The following is a 27,319-nucleotide window of genomic DNA, read 5'->3' as shown; positions in this document are numbered from 1 at the left end:
GTTTTGCAATCTTAATTGTTTTGCTTGGCCCCAGTATTTGTTCAAGAACAGGTTTTCGAAGGTTTTAAAATCACAAAATTTATCATCATTTTGGTTTGCCCATGTTTGAGCTCCCCCTTCCAACTGCCTCTTAACATATTTAATTTTTGCCTGCTCACTCATCCCTGTCACAAAGTTATCCTTACACGCAGCTAGAAAGTCAACTGCATGGTATTTATTCTCCCCATTAAATGGTTTTGACTGAAATCCATGCCCCAGAGGATATCCCAACAATAAATTTCCATTCCCTGCTGCCACAGTATTAACTGTTTCCCTCAAGACATTTATTTCCCCTTCTAATTCCTTCTTATTGTCAGTAATTCCCTTATGGCAATCCAGCACTCCTACCTTAATGGATTCAATGTCTGCCTCTGTTTGTCTTTGAAACAATGTGCATTTCTGTTCCTATACCTGAAACTGCCCCACAAGATTCCTTTGCACAGTGTCCACCTTGGCTACTAGGCCTCTTTCAACCTCATCAACTCTCTCGATAATTCCCTCAACAATTTTAACTGTGTTTTCAACTTTATCTGTAATTTGAGTGAATTTGAGATCTAGCTGATCAAATTTTTCACTCACTGCCTTTGCTTTTCACAATATATATAAATGACTTAGTAGATAGTGTCGGAAGTTCCATGCGGCTTTTCGCGGATGATGCTGTAGTATACAGAGAAGTTGCTGCATTAGAAAATTGTAGCGAAATACAGGAAGATCTGCAGCGGATAGGCACTTGGTGCAGGGAGTGGCAACTGACCCTTAACATAGACAAATGTAATGTATTGCGAATACATAGAAAGAAGGATCCTTTATTGTGTGATTATATGATAGCGGAACAAACACTGGTAGCAGTTACTTCTGTAAAATATCTGGGAGTATGCGTACGGAACGATTTGAAGTGGAATGATCATATAAAACTAATTGTTGGTAAGGCGGGTACCAGGTTGAGATTCATTGGGAGAGTGCTTAGAAAATGTAGTCCATCAACAAAGGAGGTGGCTTACAAAACACTCGTTCGACCTATACTTGAGTATTGCTCATCAGTGTGGGATCCGTACCAGGTCGGGTTGACGGAGGAGATAGAGAAGATCCAAAGAAGAGCGGCGCGTTTCGTCACTGGGTTATTTGGTAACCGTGATAGCGTTACGGAGATGTTTAATAAACTCAAGTGGCAGACTCTGCAAGAGAGGCGCTCTGCATCGCGGTGTAGCTTGCTCGCCAGGTTTCGAGAGGGAGCGTTTCTGGATGAGGTATCGAATATATTGCTTCCCCCTACTTATACTTCCCGAGGAGATCACGAATGTAAAATTAGAGAGATTAGAGCGCGCACGGAGGCTTTCAGACAGTCGTTCTTCCCGCGAACCATACGCGACTGGAACAGGAAAGGGAGGTAATGACAGTGGCACGTAAAGTGCCCTCCGCCACACACCGTTGGGTGGCTTGCGGAGTATCAATGTAGATGTAGATGTAGATGTATTTTATCACTAAGCCTTAATTCCATATCCCCCCTTTTCGAATCCATTTCTCCATCTATTGCAGTTTTTATATTCCCTATTTTCGAGTCTATTTCTCCTAATTTATTAGTAAGTTTTACAAAAAATGTGCTGAGGTCACTTCCTGGTATCCAGCCTATTTCTTTTGGCATGCTAGGGCTACTACAGGTACTCTTAACATGCACTGATTCGCCTTCACTTTGATATTCACGTGTCTCATCGGCCATGGCTAATGAAAGGACACAATTTTGTAATGTAGCTGCTGGCTGTACTTATCTTTTATATCCTCGTGTGACGCGACGTCTGCAGTGAGCTCCGCAGCACAGCTATGCAATGAATCGTAATCGGCGGCGTGGACACACAGCAAACTCAACCAGGAGCGAGAACACATTGCGTAGGCCCCTGGCAGCATGTAGTCGTGTTGGTCGGTGGCACGGATGACGGCGTGGATCGTCGGCAGCACGTGGATACAGCTTCGACTGCTTTACCCGTAGCAACACATGGACGTGGCACGGACGACGGTTTCTTCTCGCGGCAGCACGTATCGCGGCACAGACGACTGTTTTACCTGCGGCAACACGTGGACACGGCAAGCACAGCGGTTTTACCCACGGCAACACGTGGACACGGCAAGCACGGCAGTTTTACCCACGGCAACACGTGGTCGACTCATCAGACTGTGTAACTGACTGTTTCACAATCGTGGTGGCCTTATATCGGCGTAACCACGGGGCAGCGCGTACCTTGTCCAGCACAAACACTCCGGTACTGCTAATGCACCGATTTAGCTCAGAGCCCCCACACTGACTGTTCAAAAGCCTAACATCAGACGGACATTCGATTCCGAAATACTATGGAATATGGAAGAAAGTCCTATCCCGGCTGAGCCCCCAATTGCAACTGAACTCGGGCTCGTTTACTACCTATTTTTCACGTGGCTCATCTGTAAAGGGGGTTGGTAGTAAACGGTTGCATTTGCGCCCCTATTATTGAGTCTGATATTGGCTGGCTTTTGAAGAGCAGTGAATTGAACTATACACGTTCAGATTGAAACTTATTTATTCAAAAGAAACACTTTAACGTTGTGGCCATGCATTTTTAAGTTCACAAATAATAATCGGTGCAATTCGTACACTGTTTGTCTCACACCCACACACTTTCACTTTGTTCCTTCGCATACCCTGACGTCCATGCTTGCACTCGCGGCACTTTGCCGCTCCCAACTCGCCACCACAACGGCCAATGACAAAAGACCACGATTTTCCCGCTCATATCCACAGTCCTGAGTCGGGTCACATGACACCACAGTAGTCAAAATAATCGCTAAACATGGCCACAATTCGTTTACAATATTTTATAATATTTAAATACTTAAATCTAAATACATTATATAATTTTACAAATTATCACCACACTTATATAATTCATTGCAATTAAAAGAAAACCAAAACACTATCCAACAGAACTACAACTTCCATCAAAACACAAAACAAGTATTTTCCAGTCTATTTTGCCCAGCATATTATCTCTGCTGCTGTACTTTAAATTTTAAATTACTTGAAAGAGTGCCATATTATCCCCTGTTACCTTACATACTTGAAAGAGTTCCATATTATTCCCTGTTACCTTACGCAGTCCAAAGACAACATATCTACTATGGATTCACCCTCTCATATCTAGAATATTGGTTTGAGTTTGGGGTAGGTTGCCTCCACTCTACATGGATAGGGTATTCAGACTCTATAAGAGAGCAGTTGGAATAATTACCAGTATAAGAAAAAATATTAATCCTGTAAGGACTATTTCATTAAGTATAATTCACTAACTGGGTACTCTACCTGTGTTCTTAAGCAAACTGTGTTCCCAAACGAGAATTTGGTAATGGTGGGAAGGAGAAGTGTAGAGGGTTATTGTAGGTGAAGGTCGAGGTTTGAATGCAGCAAGCAGGTCCAAGTGGATGTCCAGTGCAGTAGTTATGCAGAGCTTAAGATACTTGCATTAGTAGGCTGTGGTGGAGGGAGAGGGGCGGATGGGAGAGGAGAAGAGAAGGGGAAAAGACTGGTGGCTGCTCAGGCAGAAATCAGTGCACAGTGAGGGTGAGGGGAGGCAAATTGTGAGGCAGTGACAGGATAGACGGGCCATAAACAGATGGATGGAGAGTGTGGGACAGTAGGTTGAGGCCGAGATGATTTCGGGAGCAGAGAATGTATTTTAGGGATAACTCTCATCTGCAGATTTAAGAAAAGCTAGTGGTGAAAGGGAGGAGTCAGATGGCTCAGGCTGTGAAGCAGCCATTGAAATCAAGTGTCTTATGCTCATCTGCATGTTGTGCTACAGGGTAGTCCAGTTTGCTCTTTGGCTCAATTTGGCAATGGCCATTCATCCTGGTAGCCAGACCATGCCATATCCTGTTCCTTAAATACTGCCTAAACCACAGAACCCTCACCAATGGCCTAACCATAAAAATTTCTTTCTCAGGATCTCACCCCTCCTTTTACAATGACATTCACCTTTTCTGATACCACCAGTCCCTGTCCTCACAAACCTGGTACTGTAAAAACACATCTCCCTGGCGCAGGTTTTCCAAAACCATCACTGCTCTCTCTGTGAGACACTGCTACTATGCAATCCCTACTACGTACATCACATCTCTGAAACTGAATCCCTTGCACTCCAGCAGCTTGAAGAGTGTTCTGGATACCACTCCTGCTGACATCCTATTGCTGCCTTGGGGCACAACTATGCACCACATATCCTACCCACAGTTTTCCTCCTTATCAATCTCTCATAGCGCCCAAACCCTGCCTACCTGACCTTTTCAACTTACCACATCACCCAATACTACCTTCCTACCCTCCACTACCCTCTAAATCCAGACCCAAAACAATCCCACAGCACTGCTCTTAACCTTTCCACCAAAATCATCAGCCTTGCAGAAGCTTCAGTCCCCTCCAAAGGCCTTGCCCTCAGCCCTACACCCAAATTTAATAATGTTGGACGTTTCAAAGACCTGCTCTCCTCCCAGTCACTTCTTTGCTACCAATCCCTGTGCCCAAAGCCAACCTAATCCCAACAATGAACCTTGCCTCTCCCAGTTCATACCACTATCCAACCATGATCCTCCATACCTGCTTCCCACCCACCAAATCACCCCTAGTCACCCTTACTCCCAATTTGGCCTCACCATCCTTCCCCAGGTCCCTTCTTAAGAACACCAAACTTTCAGCAGAAGAAAGGACAGACATACCCAGCCTCAAAACAGATCCTGACCTAATCATCCTGCCTGCAGACAAAAGGTGACATCATTATCATCATGAATCACAGTGACTACCTGATGGAAGACCTCTGCCAATTGCCTGATCCTTCACCTATGAATTCTGCTGTAGTCAACTCACCTCAGATGCCCAACATAATGTCCAATCCCTGCTTAAAGTCTTATGCCCTTCCCAGAACCTAAACCCTGTATTCATTGCCCTCCTCATCCCTCACACCCGCCTTCTACATGCTCCCCAAAATCCACAAACTCAACAATCCCTGATACTCCATTGTAGCTGGTTATTATGCTCCCACTGAAAGAATTTCAGTACTCATTGACAACACCTCCAGTCTGTTGCCCAAAATCTAGCCTCCCATATCAAAGTAACCAACCACCTATTCACTGACTCTTCACCAACATCTCTTTAGCTCCTGGATCCCTACTCATCACAGTTCCTTATATACCGACATTCCTCAAGGCCGTGATCTTGCCACTACTGAAACACTACCTGTCCCAACATATTTCAGACTTCACATCCACTACCTCATTCCTCATACACCTTAGTAACTATGTCCTAACACCCAACTACTTCTGCTTTGAAGAGAAGGTATACAAACAAATCTGTGGCACAGCCATGAGCACCTGCACAGCACCCTCCTATGCCAACCTGTTTATGTGCTGCTGAGTGGAAATCTTTCTAGCCCCCGAATCCCAGTCTGGTTCAGGTTCATTGGTGATATCCTCATGATCTGGACCTAGGATCAAGACACCCTATCCCGATTCCTTCACAACCTCAACACATTCTTCCTCTTGCCTGGTATGCTGAAGGTCTCACATAGGTCTTCATAGACAGACATACATAGTCCACTAACAGATTTCCTGTGCCATATAATGTGGAAGATCGAGGTGCAAGACCTGCCCAATCCACCCACCCAGCACTTCCTATTCCAGTCCTGTGACAGGCTTATCCTACCCCATCAGAGGCCGGGCCACCCATGAAAGCAGCCATATCATACCAGCTCTGCTGCAATCATTGCTCATTCTTTTATATTGTTAGAGGTTGAAAATACCACTTCAGTTGTAAATTTGTGGTATTATCACGACCGGTTTCGGTCTCTCATAAGCCCATCCTCAGGTGTCACAACTGTGCTGTGGCCCCCGAGCGCTGCAGTGGACATGTACTAGGCACAGTTTGCTATGTATGAGCACAGAACAGTCTTTTATATTGGTATGAATATCAACTAGCTATCCACCAGGGTGAATGGCCACTGCCAAACTGTGGCCAAAAGCAAAGTGGACCACACTGTGGCACAGCATGCAGCTGAACACAACACGCTTGATTTAAAAAGCTGCTTCACAACCTGGGCCATCTGGATCCTCCACTACATGACACGCTTTTTTGCACTGTGCAGACAGGAGTTACCCTTATGACACAATCTCCACTCCTGAAATCGTCCCACCTTCAACCTGCAGTAATGTACTGACCCCACACCCTCCATGCAAGTTTTCCCATCTCCACAGTCTTGTCACCTCCTCACAATTTGCCTCCCCTCACACTCATTGTGTGCTGCTGTCTGGTGCTGCACACACCAGTCTTTCCCCCTTCTTTGTTCATCTTCTTTCCATCCCTGTTTTCCCCCCTCTCCCTCCATCACAGACTCCCAATACAGTGCCCAGCAGCCATGTCCTACCACCTCTAGTTCAAGCATGCTCCACCAAGCAGCACTGTTCCCTCTTCATCCACCCATACCCTACTATTCCTCCTCCCCTTTCCATGCCCTATTCTGGATTGTTGTGCCCAGCTGCATTTCAGTTGCATTCTGGCCAGAGTGGCTGGCAAGAGAAGAGTTGACCACCCTGGAATAGGATGTACCCTGTGGGTGAAATAGTCAGGTCTTCCACAGGGATATGACTCATGTGGCAATTGGCTGGGAGTCGATGCTGTATAAGGAGGGGTGAACCACAATACTGAGTAGACTGGATGGGTGGCAGAATACCATTTTAAGGGCAGTGGGAAGGATGCTGGTGAGAAAAAATCTATCCTATTCATACTATTGTTGATATTCAAACCTGGACTTTCCAAGGTTTGATTTTTACCAGTTACGTCCTCATACATAACTACTTCCCCTTTGAGGGGAAGATACACAAAAAAATCCAAGGCACAATCACAGGCATTTGCACTGCACCCTCTTATGTCAATCTGTTTGTGAGTCATCTGGAGTAAATGTTCCTAGCCTCACAAAACCTAAATCCCTTCACTAGTTGATGTCCCTCAGTGATATCTTCATTACCTTCTTGGATGTTGACTTTCATCTCTCTGATTGCTTCATCCATATTTATGTCCATAGCAAGCCCACTAATCATTTGCTTCATCCATATTTCTGTCCATATCTAGCCCATTAACCTGCATTTCAACTGCTGTCATCCCTTCCACACCAAAAAATTACCTCCATATAGCCTGCCTACATGTGGACAGCACGTTTTTGGTGATGAGAATTCCCTTGACCGGTATGGTGAAGGTCTTGCTAAGTCTTTCATATACATTCACTATCCCCAAAATGTAGTCCACAGACAGATTTCCTGTACCATGTCCTCACACGCCCCTACTCCTCCTATCATCTCCAAGAACCAGCTGCAAAGGATCAACTCCTACATCACCCAGTATAATCCCAGACTGGAACAATTGAACCATATCCTCGACCAGGACTTTGATTATCTGTCATTGTGCCCAGAACAGAGGAAAATCCTACCTACAATCCTTCCCACCACTGTTAATGTGATTTTCTGCTGCCCACCCAATCTATGCATATCCTGGTGCATCTCTCTCCATACCACATCCACTTCCAACCCTTTGCCACATGGGGCATATCCCTGTGGAAGACCTTTCTAATTCACCCACAGACCACATCTTACTCCAGCCCCATTACAGCCTTATTATATCTCATCAGAGGCACGGCCAGTTGTGAAAGCAGCCTTGTCATATACCACCTCTACTAAAATTTCTGTGCAACATTTTTTGTGGGAATGGCCACCAACCAAATGTCAATCTGAATAAATGTCCATTGCCGAACTGTGGGCAAGAGCAGAGCTGACCACCCTGTAAAGGAGCATGCTGCTGATCACAAAAAGCTTGATTTCAATGGCTGCTTCACAAAGCATGCCCTGCAGATCCTTTTCCCTGCACCAGTCATTCTGAACTCTGTAGATCACAGTTATTTCTGCAACACATCCTTTGTTCCTGCAACCATCCTAGTCTCAATCTCTGCTAACCGCTTGCTGCACATGAACTTCTACCCTTTCCCAGGCCCCTAACTTCAGTCATCGTGCACCCACACCCTCTTCCCCACAGTCTATCTACAAAATCAATGACCAGTTACGAGTGTTGAGGCAGACTGTCTCTGATTGAGCAGTTCAGTCTGTGTCTTTGTAGCGTAATCTGTATCTATGGTGTGCTTTATTATCTAACACTATTATGTACCGGAGTTCCGCAGTTGGGGACCTGACTACTGTGTGCTGTTAATTCCTGTAAATTAGTTTATTCTGTTCCAACAATACAGTCTTCTGGCACTCATTGTGTTATGAACCTCACAAATCATTTTGCTGTTCCATGTTCTTTGCTAACAGTGTGTCTTGCACTTCATTGATAAAAAGTGACAGGACACTCCACATACTAGTGTTTTGCTGACAAACATGATTACACAACAATGGTAGACAGTAGACAATCCTCTTATTGGCAATGCTACAAAACCTGATTGTGGTGTGACTTCTGCAGCTCCACATGAACTTCATATCAGCTCGATGTGATTAACCTTCCAAACCCGCCATGTTTTCATTCACCTACATTGTACTCATGTTCGCTTGCCTTGCATTGCATCGTCTTCCAACCGCACCACACAACATGTCATTTCATCTACGTTTCATATAGCTGTCTGCATTACTAGCCACTATATCAACTGTACGTCAAGATTTACCACACGCACATCCAGGCTGGAGAGCCTTGCTGCTGCTACACAGTCGAGGAGAACAACACATGGCATCACATCTCAAGCTTCTGCTGTTTAACACTGATAACCCTCAGCTTTGGTTTGCTATTCAGGAAAGTATCTTTGCAGCAAATGCTATCATCACCGACAGTATGATATACATCGCCTTACTCAGAAACCTGGGTAACCAAGCAGATATCGTCAACGACATCATTCTTGCACCCACTTCAAGTGATAAGTACCTGAAAGTTAAAACTATGCTCCTGTGGCACTTGACATGCACCACCAAGGAGCAGCTGCATTATGTATTGTATGATGGACATTTATGAGACATGACTCCATCCCAAATGTGGTGGTGCTTCTGCATAAAGATTGACCCACATCTCATGTGTGATGAGGAAGTTTTGAATGGTTAAACTCACTACACTAGTTCAATTGATGACAGTAGCAAGTAAACTTCAACCACTGTACACCCATTGTTGTCTGACTGATAAAATTTCTGCACTTAGTCAATATGGACAACAAATCAACAGAGCCACCAATAATTGTGCCAGTTGCAACACAGTACTGCCATGGACCCAGTCACCTCCCGTCAATCACCATCAAGCACTTTCGACCCCACGCAATGCTGACTCATTGCAGGCAACATGGTCAGTACCCTGAGTGTTAACAAAAGAGACGCTCTCACCACTTTTGCTCCCTCTGCGCTGGATACCATGCATGCGCTGTTGTGCCACTGCTGGTACCATCATGCTTTGGCACTGCTGCACGTAACTGTCAATGGCTCCTCCCTCCCCTCACTCTACTCTGGAAACCTTCCTGTTGAAGGAGCTTGCAGACTGCCAGTTTATCATACTTTGCAATGACACAGTATGTGCAGCCCTTCAACCCCTTACTCAGTCCCCCACAAAGTGCTTCATCGCAGAGCTCACATGTTCGATATCTTGCTGCATGGCAAGCCTGACACTGTCTCCGTTAGCGAACTCAAACTGGCCTGGACACTCAGCAATGAGCTTACAGCTACTGACACTTCAGCACCTACTGCATCATTCTCACCTAATGCTCCACCCTTATTTTGATGCATCAGCCCCTCCAAGTGGTGCCTGGATGTGCAGTGTTTTCACCCTAAGGATCCCCATCTCACTGTCGCCAGTGCTGATCTAATTATCAAAGGGACACACACAGGCTGCAAGGCTTCAAACAACACGTGAACACCACTTTTGTGAGACATTCCCGGTACCCACAGATGTAGCTGCTTCAATCCTGTCTGTTTGCTTCAGCTACAATGGCCATCTCACCATCACCATGTCATGCTTGCCGCTCCCAGTCTGCGAGCTCTCCCCAGTGTCATGTGGCTGTGACACTTGGACTGACACTCACTCTTCCCTGCCAGCCACCAAGCTTTCTCATGCAGGGGGCACCATTTGCATGCCTGCACATCACCATGATTAAGAACTCAGTGCCTCACTGCATACACCTACTGTTTGCTGTAATACACCCTTTCCCCCTCCCTACCATCAGCTTGGCACTGTGCTCCACACTACCAAGGGAAAGAGGGGGGGGGGGGGTCTTTGGGAGCTACAGTATCGTGATGAGGCAGCCTCACTCTGTCTGAGCAGTTCGGTTTGTCACTTTGTAGTGTATGGCCATGTATAGATATATGTTTTATGTCTTACTTACTTTTTGTACTCTGTGTCTATGGTGTGTTTTATTATCCAACACTATTATGTACCAGAGTTTCAGAAACACATCAAACAATGAAAGCATTGTCACAGATATTATACAGTTCAAATGTCAACAAGTAAACAGCTTTTTTGAAAATTCCTGGCAGATTAAAAGTGTGTGCCAGACTGAGACTCGAACTTGGGACCTTTGCAAAGGTTCTGGAAACAAACCCCCGGGCTGTGGCTAAGCCATATATCCGCAACATCCTTTCTTCCAGGAGTGCTAGTTCTGCAAGGTATGCAGGAGAGCTTCTGTGAAGTTTGGAAGGTAGGAGACGAGGTACTGGCAGAATTGAAGCTATAAGGATAGGACGTGAGTCATGCTTGGCTAGATCAGACAGTAGAGCAATTGCCCTCCAAAGACAAAGGTCCCGAGTTCGAGTCTCAGTCTGGCACACAGCTTTAATCTGCCAAGAAGTTCCATATCAGTGCACACTCCGCTGCAGAGTGAAAATCTCATTCCAGCTTTTTAGAAGTGTAAGTTTGTTTTCCTATGTCTTATTACATTTTTCAAGTGAGATAAAACTTTAAATTACAATATTTTTTGTTGTTGTTGTGATCTGATTTTGATTAAATAAGCCTATACATTGCCCCAAGCTATGCCCAAGTTACCTGTAAAAACCCCATGAAAATTCATCTAGCAGTATTGGAGATTAAAATGTTAGTAATTCTAGAGATTAGAATGTTCAAACAGACAGGCAAGGCAATTTTAAAGTTTTATTATTAGTATAAATGTACAAAACTGATGATGTCCAGGACTAAAGTTATTGGATATGAGCGTTTGGCGTTATTGGCCGGGAGGCCCCTTAAGAGGCAGGTCCGGCCGCCTTGGTGCAGGTCTTATTACATTCGATGTCACATTGGGCAACCTGTGTGCCGGATGGGGATGAAATGATGATAAAGACAATGCAACACCCAGTCCCTGAGCGGAGAAAATCCCCGACTCAGCCGGGAATCGAACCTGGGCCCCGTAGGACGGCAGTCCGTCATGCTGACCATTCAGCTATCAGAGCAGACACTAAAGTTATTGAGGGAAAATAAAGATTATTATTATTATTATTATTATTATTACCAGTGAACTTTGGGGTGACAATCAATTGATAGATGCCTGGTTGTAGAATATTGGAGGTTACATAAGAATTTGAGTTTCTAAGGTCTGTGTCAGAGAGAATATTGCTGGGCACCATAAACCACCACACAAAGTGACCATAAATGTATGATGGATGGATATCATGTCACCTCCACAGAGCAGTAGAGGGCAATCAATGGGCTGTGGTGAGTCAGATTTCTACCAGTTTGAATGAGGAGCATCAGAAACCCATATCTTTCAGGAATGTAGGAGACAAATGCCCCGCTCAGGCATCAGCAGCCTACAGCCAAACATAACATCCAGTGCTTTAATATGTCTTTTGGCCACTGAGTGTAAGTCTACTGTGACTTCTGTAAGTTTCTCAGGTAAGAGCAGGGGTGGTTGCTTCAGCACGTAACAGCTGACTCGCTTCCTCATCTTGCAGTGAAATCTTCCTTCCTTTCCTCCAGGTCATTCAGTTGTCTTATTCTAGCATACCCGACCTGGCTTGTCTCATGGTCTGGTGTGATACCTTCTGTATCAGACTTGTATAAGAGTGTTTAATAATTTGCATGTACCTGAGATTGGGGTTGCTGACATAAGAAAATCTCTGTTTTGGATGCTGAGCAATTTATAGGGGTGAATATTAACCCAGAGAAAAAATAAATAAAAGGATGAGGGAAACCACCAGCTTTTACACACACACACACACACACACACACACACACACACACAGGACAATGTAGCTATACAGATGGGTGTGCATGCATTCTGTACCAGATAGCTATGAAGAAGGACATTGTCCTAACTGCATTTTCAGACTTTTTTTATGTGCCTATTGACCAATTGACACCCCAGCTAAAAGATGAGTTGTTATCTTTTTTGCTCCTATTATTTATATTCCATCAAGGACTTTCCATGACTGTACTCACCAAGTTCTGTGTCACACAGTGCAACTGAAGCTACTGCATCACATTTCCATTGCTTCTTTGCAGATCAAAAATACTGAAATTAATGGGCACAATGATTGGTGAGGGGGATGGAGATTTCAGTGAAGTGAAATTATTCTTGGAAAAATCTTTTCAATCACTAATGTCTGCCTTACAAGGACAATGGTATGCAGCAAAATCGAATTTTTCTGAATGTGTTATCATCAAACTATCTCATTAGCACCAGAGGACACCAATACAGAGACTTCTAGGTAGAAAATGGCTCCACCTGGGGTCAATTCATAGCGAACTGCACAGAAAAATTGAATAACATCATCTATTTCACTTCCCCATGCTGTTGTCCATGCCATTTTTTCCAAACAGATGTTCCTGTTCCTGTCTTCCATTCAGGGGATAAACATTTTATAAAATACTGCGGGAGACAGATGATGTTTAATTACCAGTAATCATGGGTGGCACAAATGTGTTACCTGCAGCAGTGACTGATAATTCAAACATAAATCCTACTATCTTTCATGAAATACACTGCTGGAAATGGAAAAAAGAACACATTGACACCGGTGTGTCAGACCCACCATACTTGCTCCGGACACTGCGAGAGGGCTGTACAAGCAATGATCACACGCACGGCACAGCGGACACACCAGGAACCGCGGTGTTGGCCGTCGAATGGCGCTAGCTGCGCAGCATTTGTGCACCGCCGCCGTCAGTGTCAGCCAGTTTGCCGTGGCATACGGAGCTCCATCGCAGTCTTTAACACTGGTAGCATGCCGCGACAGCGTGGACGTGAACCGTATGTGCAGTTGACGGACTTTGAGCGAGGGCGTATAGTGGGCATACGGGAGGCCGGGTGGACGTACCGCCGAATTGCTCAACACGTGGGGCGTGAGGTCTCCACAGTACATCGATGTTGTCGCCAGTGGTCGGCGGAAGGTGCACGTGCCCGTCGACCTGGGACCGGACCGCAGCGACGCACGGATGCACGCCAAGACCGTAGGATCCTACGCAGTGCCGTAGGGGACCGCACCGCCACTTCCCAGCAAATTAGGGACACTGTTGCTCCTGGGGTATCGGCGAGGACCATTCGCAACCGTCTCCATGAAGCTGGGCTACGGTCCCGCACACCGTTAGGCCGTCTTCCGCTCACGCCCCAACATCGTGCAGCCCGCCTCCAGTGGTGTCGCGAAAGGCGTGAATGGAGGGACGAATGGAGACGTGTCGTCTTCAGCGATGAGAGTCGCTTATGCCTTGGTGCCAATGATGGTCGTATGCGTGTTTGGCGCCGTGCAGGTGAGCGCCACAATCAGGACTGCATACGACCGAGGCACACAGGGCCAACACCCGGCATCATGGTGTGGGGAGCGATCTCCTACACTGGTCGTACACCACTGGTGATCGTCGAGGGGACACTGAATAGTGCACGGTACATCCAAACTGTCATCGAACCCATCGTTCTACCATTCCTAGACCGGCAAGGGAACTTGCTGTTCCAACAGGACAATGCACGTCCGCATGTATCCCGTGCCACCCAACGTGCTCTAGAAGGTGTAAGTCAACTACCCTGGCCAGCAAGATCTCCGGATCTGTCCCCCATTGAGCATGTTTGGGACTGGATGAAGCGTCGTCTCACGCGGTCTGCACGTACAGCACGAACGCTGGTCCAACTGAGGCGCCAGGTGGAAATGGCATGGCAAGCCGTTCCACAGGACTACATCCAGCATCTCTACGATCGTCTCCATGGGAGAATAGCAGCCTGCATTGCTGCGAAAGGTGGATATACACTGTACTAGTGTCGACATTGTGCATGCTCTGTTGCCTGTGTCTATGTGCCTGTGGTTCTGTCAGTGTGATCATGTGATGTATCTGACCCCAGGAATGTGTCAACAAAGTTTCCCCTTCCTGGGACAATGAATTCATGGTGTTCTTATTTCAATTTCCAGGAGTGTAGATGTGAGCCACATAATAGATCGGGTTTCTAACCATCATTGTCAAATGATAGCAATAAATCATCCCCATGAATGAGATTTCACAAAGAAAGAAAGATCAGCCAGGTACTGTATTGTATTGTATTTGTATTCATCTCATAACACACATTTTATAGATCAGTTGATCATATTGTTCAGGAGACACATCAATTTTTGGCTTACAATTTACATAGTTACATAAGTTTTTAACATTAATTTTAACAGCAAAGGTTTATGTTGAACACATTATTAAACTGTTCTTCTCGTGATGTACAGTACTTAATGTCTAAATTTTCGGACATTATTTTACACATACAATATTATACACTACACTATGATATTAAATACTCACACTGCTTAAAAGATCACCTCATTATTCACGAATTCCTCAATTGAATAGTAGCATTTTTCAATAAGGAGATCATACAATTTTCTCTTCAGTGAACCTATCTCCATGCTCGGTACATCTGTACCCTCAAGTCTATTGTAGAATTTCATTCCCATATACTTGTGTGTCTGTTGGAAGAGTTTTAGGTGACGTGTTGGAAGCATGAAACTTTCTTTGTTCTACATATGTTTGAAATGGTTTTCTTTCGTTACCTCAGGATTAATGTGTATAAAGATGATAATCTCAAATATGAACAATGCAGGGATATGTAATATTTTTAGGTTCTTGAAGAGTGAGCAGTACACATTTTTCTAATTATTCTTTTATGTAGTAGTAGGATTCATTACATCCCCCCCACTCCCCCCAAATTAAACTGTACCTAATTATGGATTCAAACTAACTATGGTACACCACCTTACTGCTGTTTATGTCTTCTGTTACACCAGATAACATATCCATTGTAAAAGCAAGGCTGTTTAATTTAGTAGTTAAATAATCTATATGTGTTTGCCAGTTTAGATTTTTGTCCAAGTTTAGTTACAAGAATGCGATGGACTGTGCTTCTTCCATAATTTGATTTTTATGTATGATACTGATGTCATTGATTTTTTATTGTTTGGTGTTAAATTGAGGAAACGGGATCTTTGAAATATTAAGTTTAAGACTATTTTGTTGAAACCATGTATATAGGTTGTTTAGTGTGTTTTTTTACAGCATCCAGAACTTCCTCACATTTTCTTTTTCACTAAGTCCTGAAGCATCATCAGCAAACATGACTGGTTGGGCACTGATATAGACAGGTAAATCATAACATGATCGGCCCTAAGATTGAGCCTTGAGGTTTGCAGAAACATAAGTGCTGACTCAGTCACATTGTTCAGTGAAAATTTACTGGATGAAAAAAAATTCTCAAGGTCACATAGCATGTGAGAAATTTAATTCATCCCTAAAAATATTTTTGCAACATTAAGAATCATGTTTTCCTTTACACAGAAGTGCACTGTGTTCTACAAATGATAATTGTAGGATTTTACATACTGGTGATGGAGTCTCAGCTCTTGACCACAACTTGTCCTCTGGATTAGGTAAATCTCTGTTTTTGTAGCTCAAACAGTGAGTTACATATCATTTATCCTTGCTTCTGTTCGATTTTACTGTTATATGTTTTAGGGAGAAACAAGGCTCGAAGTCCTGAAAGAACCTATCTAAGAAGGGTTTAAATTTTCTACCTACACTATCTGAGGTGTCCAGAAGCAAAACGCAGTGAGTGCACTAGAACATTTTTTTCAGGAAATGCAAAAATCTTCTTTCTTACTTCATATGGCAGATATTCGAAATTCCTTTTCATCATAGATTTATGCTTACCCAAGGTGTACATTTCTGACAATCCCTGAAATCTTCGGCTTTTATTTTGCTAGTTATTACCTAAAATAATTTGGATTCACCAAGTTTGCCTCTGTTCCCTGGGATCTACAGAGTTATGCTTCTGTAGAGATCGATGTGCATATATTATCATTACATAAAAATAAAAAGACACCTTAATACTGTTACAAAAGATTTAATGACTAAAACGGAATGTGATAACAAAGTATGAGACATTAAACAATAGTTTGAAAGTGGTTAATACAAAGTATGTGACATTAAACAATAGTTTGAAAGTAGGTAATACGTCACAAGCTTTCAATTATTGTCCTGTCCCCTCTACATTACACTGCAACTCATTGTCCTCTGAATGAATTTCAAAGACTGAATCTTCATCTGCATTGTTCCCAGCTGTCTGACAATGGATTACATTCTTGTAGAAAGCAAAATCTTCATTTTCTTCCCAAGTGTGCCTGAAATGCTTTTTGAGCAGGAAATCAATATCCCTCATTTTAGCTTCCTTTAAGGCTCTTCCAATTCTGATAACATTTGGCTCCATGGACGAGTAGGCTTTGCCTCGTCTGCATATCCATCTTCCTTCACCGGCGTCCATTCTATAAGCCACTTCGCCTTTTACTACTGCGTTTCTCTGTGTACTTGTGGTGATCACAACCCGTTTTACAGAGCAAATCTGAAGTGCCATTGACGAGGTGGCTTAATGACATCAGCAACGCCATCCTTCCAACACAGCTTTTTGATATCTGCCCCTAATTGCAAAACTATTCCGTGATCCTCAAACACTTCATTGTACTCACTTGGTGACGTAATTGTGACTTTAGACCTGAGAACCTTTTCTATTAGGCCAAAAATTCTGACGGGTGGTAGAAACGAGTGTCCAACCATTGGATAGAATATCTTCACTTGTTTCACATTGACAGGAGCTTCTTGTGTTAGCCAATAGCACAGCATACCCAACATCGTCTGGTTTTTGTTTGCCCTCCACAACTGTCTGACATCAGTCGGATGGTATGGATATCAGTTAGGTCTGTAGATGTTAGCCTGTGATGTACACAAGACACAATTTCAGACTTTGCAAAGTCTGTTTCTTTCCATGTGTACATAAATGTGTTCTCCTTGTTTAGCCATGAACCAGATGGTCCTTGACAGATTGTAAAATTATGCACTTGCATTTGTCGTGTATAATAAGCACTTTGATCTTGCAGTTTAGGCAGTGGAAGGTTTTTCTGGCAGTCAAATGTCAGGGTTATTTCACCATTGTCCTCAACTTTCAGTATATCATAAAAAGCATTTGCCTTAGCTTTGTGTAAAGCAAGTTGTGTTGTCAGTTCTTGTTTCTTCACCTCATCTCCAGTTGTTCGGGTTAATTGCTTTATTCATTGTTCTAAACTGATGCACACTGAGCAAGTGTCGGTTGCTGGGGAAGCTAAACTGATATTATAATCAGATACAAAAATTGATCTGAAAAACTTGTATGTAACTTTATCCACAGTTTTCTCTGGATCGGCATTAAACATTTTCCAAAGCTTTGCAATCAATAACTGGACATAAAGAGTCTACTGATGTTTTTTCCATGGCAGTAGTGTAACTGCACTGGTTTCAGCTTCTCAATAAACTCCTTAACCGCACCTCATTTTCCTCGATAAATATTCGCCATTCAGTCTCCACCTCGTCTCTCAATTGGAGCTTCTCCTGTCTGTAAGTGCTGTCTACAGACTCTTTGTATTCTCACTGTTGATATGCCAAGAACAGTAGTAAACATCTTTTGGCACACACGCAATTGCTGAGTTTGGTTTATTGCTTTCAGATGGGGCAAATAGTATCTGACTGAAGTATTTATGTTTTTCCTGGAATCTGCTGCTTCAATCCGACGCCTCCTCGGAGATTCGACTGATGTGTGTATAATTATAAACTCGTCCTGTTTAATTTTGTCTGCAAATTCATAAAAGGCCTGATGTGATCTCCTTATATCCTGCATTGATACTCTTGCACACTGGTATACTGATGAAGCTGCATGCTTGCTATGGGGATGAACTGGAAACCCACTTGCAGAATATCTACCAAAGAACAGGACTAATAAGGATAAAGCTAGGATAATGCACTAAAAACTCATATGCTGCACTACATTTTCCTAAACAAATGATTATAAAATCAATGATGCACTGTTCATTCAAGGAAATCGTTCCTGACTGCAGCCATGTGAAATGACCATAATTCATATTAACATAAAACTAAAACATCACATTGTAACTTACTGTTTACAGAAATGTTGGTAAATGAAATAGCACAAAATACTAGGGTTAAGGACTAAATCTTACCTCATGCGTTTTGCTTTGTTCCTTTTCCACTCAGAAGGATTGGCCAATTTTTTATGGCCTTTACCTTTTGGAACTGATTGTACATTTCTTCCATCAGTAACATCCATGATTATGGAGGAAATTATAAAGCACTCTTCATATTTTATTCAACAACAATACCACAAATGCTCTCCATGCACTCACAAACAAGCTAAGCCAAGAAAAACGCGCCAATATGACTAGGTAACAGTTGGCGTGCTACTGTTTTTTGTTTCACATTAGTCTGCAGTAGGGAAAACTTGACAAATTGCTACCCATAGGCTCAAAAGTAAAGTTTATGAAGTAATAAGCTGGGAAAGCTGTATTATTTGGACAAAATACATAATGTGTACAAAGCGAGTTTTGCATCTTCAAACCTTTTTAATAATGACGCATGCTAAGGATACACCAAGTTCTGCTTCTTTATCATACAATGGATACACTCAATTTTGCTTTGCAACCAGAAGTGGAAAGACAGAGTTTTGCATCTGTATATGGTTTTCGAGGTACATTTTAGGGCAGAAAAAAGCTGTTTTGTATGTGTTTTAAGAGCGTAATCAATAGATGCCAGCACAGAGAACAAAATGGTGGCACCAACTCATTTTTGAGAAAAAGTGGATTTACAGCAGTTTGCATCTGGATGCCTCATCTGTTTTATAAATTTAACCCCAGTGTCCCTCCCATAGTTTATCTCTAAATACTGTGGTCGAGTTATCGTTTACAATTCTGTGTTACTGTATGTTTCTTTTCTGATCTGCACCTACCTTGTCAGTATTTTTAGTTGTTCTCTTTTGACAATCATTTTTAGGTAAACCATTTAGTGTTTGCCAAACAAATTATCAATGGTTGTTGTACTATATGTCTTCCAATCTTTGTATGAAATTTTACTGTGGAGTATTGTCCAAAGCTGGACATCAACAACCCCAGGTGCTCTCAGTCAGTACTTTGTGATAGGAAATCAACATTAAAGTATTCACAAACATAACATTAGTAAAACTATCTCTGGCTGCTTTATGAAGTTTAAGATCCTTCTTGCTGGTCACCTGTAAACTGTTAGTACTACAACTTGTGTGTGTCCTGATCCAGTATTGAAGCACAGCATCCAAAGAGCTGTTCAACACGATACTCATTAACCTGAAATGCCTGGGACTTAGTTTTTCGTATGTAGCCACTCCCTCTTTCTAATTACTGGTTCTACAGTAGTACAAGATAAGCTTATCTTGATCAAGACCTTTTTTTCAAAAAAATAAAAAAAAATCGTCAATCTTCTGACTGGTTTGATGCAGCCCACCACGAATTTCTTCTTTTCAGAGTAGCACTTGCATCCTACATCCTCAATTATGTGCTGGATGTATTCCAATCATTGCAATCATTGTCTTCCTCTACAGTTTTTGCCCTCTACAGCTCCCTCGAGTGCCATGGACATCATTCCCTAATCTCTTAACAGATGTCCCATCATCCTGTCCCTTCTCCTTGCCAGTGTCTTTTACATATTAATTTCATCTCTGATTCTGCGCAGAACCTCCTCATTCATTACCTTGTCAGTCCATCTAATTTTGACCATTTGTCTGTAGCACCACATCTCAAATGCTTCAATGCTCTTCTGTTCCAGTTTTCCCACAGTCCATGTTTCACTGCCATACAATTCTGTGCTCCAAATTCTCAGAAATTTCTTCCTCAAATTAAGGCCTATGTTTGATGCTAGTTGACTTCTCTTGGCCAAGAATGCTCTTTTTGCCAGTGCTAGTCTGCTTTTGATGTTCTCCTTTCTCTGTCCATCACTGGTAGTTTTGCTACCTAGCTAGCAGAATGCCTTAACTTTATCTACTTCGTGACCATCAATCCTGATGTTAAGTTTCTTGCTATTTCTCATTACTTTCGTCTTTCTTCGATTTACTCTCAATGCATATTCTGTACTCATTGACTCTCCATTCCATTCAGCAGATCATGTAATTCTTTTTCACTTTCACTTAAGATAGCAATGTCATCAGCGAATCGTATCATTGATACCCTTTTAATTCCACACATGAACCTTTCTGTTATTTCCATCACTGCTTCTTCTATGTACAGATTGAACAGTAGGGGAAAGAGACTACATCCCTGTCTTAAACCATTTTTAATCTGAGCATTTCGTTCCTGGTTGTCAACTCTTATTGTTCCCTCTTGTTTCTTGTATATATTGTATATTACCCGTCTCTACATATAGCTCACCCCTATTTTTCTCAGAATTTTGAACATCTTGCATCCTTTTTACATTGTTGAATGCTTTTTCTAGGTCAACAAATCCTATGAACGTATTTTGATTTTTCTTTAGCCTTGCTTCCATTATCAACCACATTGCCAGAATGGCCTCTCTGGTGCCTTTACCTTTCCTAAAGCCAAACTGATCATCATCTAACACATCCTCAATTTTCTTTTCCATTCTTCTGTATATTATTCTGGTGAGCAACTTGGATGTCAGCTCTTGCAGTCTTTGGAATTGTGTGGATGATATTTTTCCGAAAGTCAGACTGTATATTGCCAAACTCGTACATCCTATACAGCAACGTGAATAGTCATTTTACTGCCACTTCCCGTAATGATTTTAGAAATTCTGATGAAATGTTATTGATCCCTTCTGCCTTATTTGATCTTAAGTCCCTCAAAGCTCTCTTAAATTCTGATTCTAATACTGGATGCCCTATATCTTCTAATTTGACATCTGTTTCTCCTTCTATCAAATCAGACAAATCTTCTCCACCTCATAGAGGCTTTCAGTGTACTGTTTCCACCTATCCACTGTCTTCTGAGCATTTAACAATGGAATTCCAGTTGTACTCTTAATATTACTGCCCTTGCTTTTAATTTGACCAAAGGTTAATTTGGCTTTGCTATATGCTGAGTCAGTCCTTCCAACTATTATTTCCTTTTCAGTTTCTTTACATTTTTCATGCAGTCATTTCGTTGTAGCTTCCCTGCACTTCCTATTTATTTCATTCCTCAGCGACTTATATTTCTGTATTCCTGAATTTCCCTAAACCTTTTAGTACTTCCTTCCTTCATCAATCAGCTGAAGTATCTCTTCTGTTACCCTCGATTTCTTTGCAGTTACCTTCTTTGTACCTATGTTTTTCATTCCAGCTTCTGTGACTGCCCTTTTTAGAAATGTCCATTCCTCTTCAACAGTACTGCTTACTGGACTATTCTTTATTGCTTTATCTATAGACTTGGAGAACGTCAAGTGTATCTGGTCATTCCTTAGTACTTCGGTATCCCACTTCTTTGCATATGATTTTTCCTGACTAATCTCTTAAACTTCAACCCACTCTTCATCACTACTACATTGTGATCTGATTCTATATCTGCTCCTGGTCATGCCTTACAATCCAGAATCTGATTTCAGAATCTCTGTCTGACCATGATGTAATCTAACTGAAATCTTCCCATATTACCCAGCCCTTTCCAAGTATACCTCCTCCTCTTGTGATTCTTGAACAGAGTATTCACTATTACTAGCTGAAATTTATTACAGAACTCAATTAGTCTTTCTCCTCTCTCTTTCCTTCTCCCAAGCCCATATTCTCCTGTAATCTTTTCTTCTAGTCCTTTCCCGACAACTGCATTCTAGTCTCCCATGACTATTAGATTTTCAAATCCCCTTGCGTATTGTATTGCCCTTTCAATGTCCTTATATACTTTCTCTATCTCTTCATCTTCATTTTGCGACATTGGAATGTGTACCTGAACTGCCATTGTTGGTGTTGGTTTGCTGTCAATTCTGATAAGAAAACCCTATCACTGTACTGTTCACAGTAACACTCTCTCTGGCCTACCTTCCTATTCATAACAAATCCTACTTCCGTTATACCATTTTCTGCTGCTGTTGATATTACCCTATATTCATCTGACCAGAAATCCATGTCTTCTTTCCATTTCACTTCAATGACTCCTATTGTATCTAGATTGAGCCTTTGCATTTCCATTTTCAGATTTTCTAGCCTACCTACCACATTCAAGCTTTTGACATTCCATGCCCCAACTCATAGAACATTATCCTTAAGTTGATTATTCAATCTTTTTCTCATGGTCACCTCCCCCTTGACAATCCCCTTCCAGAGATCCAAATGGGGGACTATTCTGGAATCTTTTGCCAATGTAGAGATCATCACGACACTTTTTCAATTACAGGCCACATGTCATGTGAATACACATTATGTGTCGTTAATGCATTTGTTCCCATTGCCTTCTGCATCCTCATGCTGTTGATCATTGCTGATTCTTCTGCCTTTAGGGGCAGTTTCCCACACCAAGGGCAAGAGAGTGGCCCTGAACCTCTGTCTGCTCCTCCACCCTCTCTGACAAGGCCATAGGCAGAATAAGGGGGACTTGCAAGAAGTCGTCAGCCACCAATGCTGATTATTAATCAAAAATTAAGCAGTGGTGGGTTTCAAACCTGGGACCAGGTATGTTTTGATTATGAATAAAAGACGCTACCCCTTTTTCTTTTGTTCAATATAGTTCGTTGTGTTTGGTCTGGGCGGACGTCACAAGACATCCGTTCAAGTTGTTCGTTGAGTCCTTGACTCAGTTTTTTTATTACAGAGAGCACGCAGCTCTCTGACCGAACATGCTGAGATACCGTGCTGGCAATGATGATGATAAAGACAACACAACACCCAGTCCCTGAGCGGAGAAAATCTCCGACCCAGCCGGGAATCGAACCCGGGCCGTTAGGCATGACATTCCATCACGCTGACCACTCAGCTGCCAGGGGCGGACACCCCTAGACCAAAACTATCCATTCTGTTTACATGTAATATTCTGATATGGATATATTTGCAGGCATTCCATCAATCTTATCCATTTTTTCATGACAAGTTTATCTTTTTGTATCAATGAGCCTACTGTTAGTTTGTTGGAAGACACTAAAGGCATTTCCTTTAATATCTATGTATCTGTCCAAGCTGTAGTATTTTGTTCTGATAGGTTCACCTCTAAATATATGTATTTTGTAGTTTTGTCTTTCAGATGAATTTATGCTAAACAGGCCTAGGGAGATAGAGAAAAAATATGACCCAATATACAGGTTTGCTGCTGCTTGGGAGATGTAGTATATGTGCAGAGTACTGTATAATATAAGGGGTATTTTTTAAACGAGGTCCATTTGTGAATGGAGTGAAAATAATGCACAATTGCCACTTTGTTCATGTATGTCTGGCTCGAGCATGCTCTGCACATGTACAGATTCCAGTTGCAACCATGCCATCTGTCTGTGTGCTGAGCTGTAGAAGTTTATAACATTTAAGAAAATTGTGTTGCCTGCCTAGTGAGAGAATGATCTCTTATTTGATTCTTAGGTACAAGGATCTTGGCAGCAGCACAAATTCACCATTAGATTTGTGAAGTTTACAGTGCTATGAGTGAAATTAAACTTCGCAAGTGGGCAAGAATGTTCAAGGCCATGCGGGTAAGTACGTATAATGAGTGACACCCTGCTGACCTCTTATATCTGAAGATTTGGTTCATGATCTGAACAAAACAACTTGAGAGTACAGGCGTATCATGATTTCAATGTTATCGTGTAAATTACCATAGGTTTCAAGTGGTATGGCCTACTGTCTTCCAATGTGCTACTCTATGTCAGTGCAAGACCACATGTTTTTGCTCAAACACAAGGTGTAATCAAGTCTTCTGGATAGTACCAACTGGACCATCCATCTTACAGTCCAGACCTCACAAAGAGTGATTTTCTCTTGTTTTGAAAGTAAAAATTCCAGAAACATTCAAAAATACTTTGGAAATGTTTGAATCTTGGTTCCATCAAAATGGACTAAAATTAAATGTAACTAAAACCAAAATAATTCAATTTTAAACTAAGTCTTTAGAACAGAGTGAAATAAAGGCAACTTTCCATGATCAGGATATCACAGAAGTGAACCATTTAAAGTTCTTAGTCCTAAATCTTTATAAAAAATTGAATTGGAAAATACATATTGTCTACTTAATGAATAAACTTAACAGCACTGCACTTGGAACGCATATTTTGACATGTGCCTCAAATATAGACACCAGGAAGATAGTCTGTCACTGCTATTTTGGATTTGTTATTTGTTCTGGCATAATCTATCCTACTTTACAGAGCAGACAAGCCTCCAAATCCTGTGAAGAGTCATCGATGTACAACCACTTAGTGCCTAGTGGTAGTTTCATTGTCCTTCTACCTGCTCTCGACAGTAGCACATGAACATTCGATCAGCTTTGCTGTTTTCGAGATACTCATTCAAAGGCTCTGCATAATAATAATCTGCCCTTTGTCAAAGTCGCTTATCTCAAAGTATTTCTCCATTTGCACCCCATATCTTCACTAGGGTGAGCTCCCATCCATGTCTGCTCTGCATAATAGTTTTGTTACCATATCATATGCCTGTAATGCCACCAGGTAGCACCCAATATTGTGGTGGGAAGTGGTCATAATGTTTCGGCTTATCAGTGTGTATGTCTAAAACAAAGACATGTCTTCTTTCTGTATGAATATTAAAGTTGCTCTAAATTTTAGATGCAAAACTGTTCCTGTGAAAGGATACCAGCACAGGTCACTTATCTTCATTTAATGATTTTTTACAAGCAGTGCACTGCCTAACAATGCCTAGACACAACCATGCTTGTATTAACTATTAAATGTATTCCATTTTCACACTGAAGTTTGCCACCACTTCATTGCTTTTCCAAATTAATCCTTCATGTTACAGCTGTCCATGGTACCTTTTTTATAACTGTTCAAATAATAATGTGCTCCACAAATATAAATTACTAGCTAAGAATGATGATACTGTTTCCACTGATATTTATTGCCTGACAAAAAAGTTAAGCACCTTGAAGAGCAGGGGAAAACGAAATGAATTTTCGCAGACTGAAAGAGCATGAGGTAAAATATTTGTGATTACAAAATAGAGTCGAAGTTACAAAGAAACTGGTGGTATGCACCCACCCATAAGTTTGATACTGCACACCCTCTGGCTTTGATGGATACACTGACTCAAGTGGGAAGGGTGACATAAGACTGTTGTACCCTCTCTGGAGGCAAGGTGGCCCACAACCTTGATAATCTTGGATTCTGAAAACAGGATGGAGTTGACATCTAAAGTGGCCCCACCCATGTTTTATCAAGGATCAGTCTCAAGGTGTTGTTGGCTATAGGAGTACATCAACAATGTACAATTCATAAAGACATGTGCCATGTCTGAATGAGCATTTTCCCATTGAGGTGTGGCACCATGATACTGTTACATGAGACCTAACACATGAAGACACAGGATGTTTGTGACATCCCATGGTGCCATCAGAGTCCCCTCAGTCACTACCAGCTGTGACCTGAAGTCATAACCAATGGCTCCCCACACCATCGTGTCAGGTGTAACACTACTGCTCCTCTCCAAAACATTGGATGTAGGTGACCACACCATCAGTCACTGACATAATCACCTGCATGGTCATTTGGGGTGGTGCAGAACTGTGATTCATCATTGAACACAATGCAACTCCATTCATCAGCAATCCATCCTCCCCAGTCACAACATCACTCCAAACACAGCCATTTGTGCTGTAGAGTTAATGATGGCCCACACATGGGACAGTAATTCCCTAGTCCAAATGTTGCTAGTCGCTGACTAACGGTGCAGGATGGCAGCTAATGTTGCAGAGAGTCCATTTCCTGTTTTCAGATGACATACACAGATGGAAAGAGGTTACTATATGCTTGTGCACGATACAGTGATTCTCCCTTGTGGTGGTCTGATGTGAGTGACCAAAGCCTTGACAATGTGATGCCTGCTCTCACATTACATGCAGTCCAACATTAGGTTACAATTATATCAGAATGCAAAACAAATTGTATTTTGCACAATTCAACCATCCTGTCAAATGGAGGCCCATAATGAGCACCTTTTTAACTTTGTCAGGTACTGGTAATGCCGTCTCACATGAGTATGGGGCACCTCCATGTCCTGTGCAGTGATCACTCAACATACAATGCTGTTTATGTACCTTATATACCCTCCTACACCTGGTAACAACACTAAACATGAACAACACTAATGCACTCTGGTGGCCATTCTACCTGTCCCAGAAAACTGCAATTCTAATAATTTACATACCACTGGTAGAATGTACCTGTGCAAAGTTACACTAACATATGACCATTTCTGGACAACCTTGGTCAATGTAAATACTTCTCTAGGATGTATTTCAAGAGTGGCTATCAACAGCTGGGAGTGGTTCCACAAGACCAGCTCAAGACCACTTTCACCATTCCATGGGGACACTATCAGTATCAACGAATGCTCTACTGGCTTAAGAATGTGCCAGGCACACTGCAGAGGTTATTGGATGAAGTGTTAAGACAATTAAAACCACAGCAGTGTATGGTCTAAATATCTAGAGGACCATTTGCTGCAGCTGAAGAAGTGCTTAAGATGTTGTGTTTGGCACATTTAATATTAAGCACTGAAAGCATCATTTTACCTCTACAGAGGTAAGCTATCCAGGTCATGTGATTAGTCAAGACAGCACAAAGACTGACCTAAGATTGATATGTACTGTCCATGATTTCTTACTGCTACAAACAATGAAGCAACTTCTCTTTTTTTAGGGCTGTGTAATTATTATAGAAGTACGGTCTACAATGTTCTACATTATTTACATTTCCATCTGATTACAAAACGAAGGATGCAATAAATATTTGGCAGTTTATTTCTGAATATAT

The sequence above is a fragment of the Schistocerca piceifrons genome, chromosome 3 (assembly GCF_021461385.2).
Source record: "Schistocerca piceifrons isolate TAMUIC-IGC-003096 chromosome 3, iqSchPice1.1, whole genome shotgun sequence".
Lineage (NCBI taxonomy): Eukaryota > Metazoa > Arthropoda > Insecta > Orthoptera > Acrididae > Schistocerca > Schistocerca piceifrons.
Note: the sequence above shows the minus strand (reverse complement) of the source record.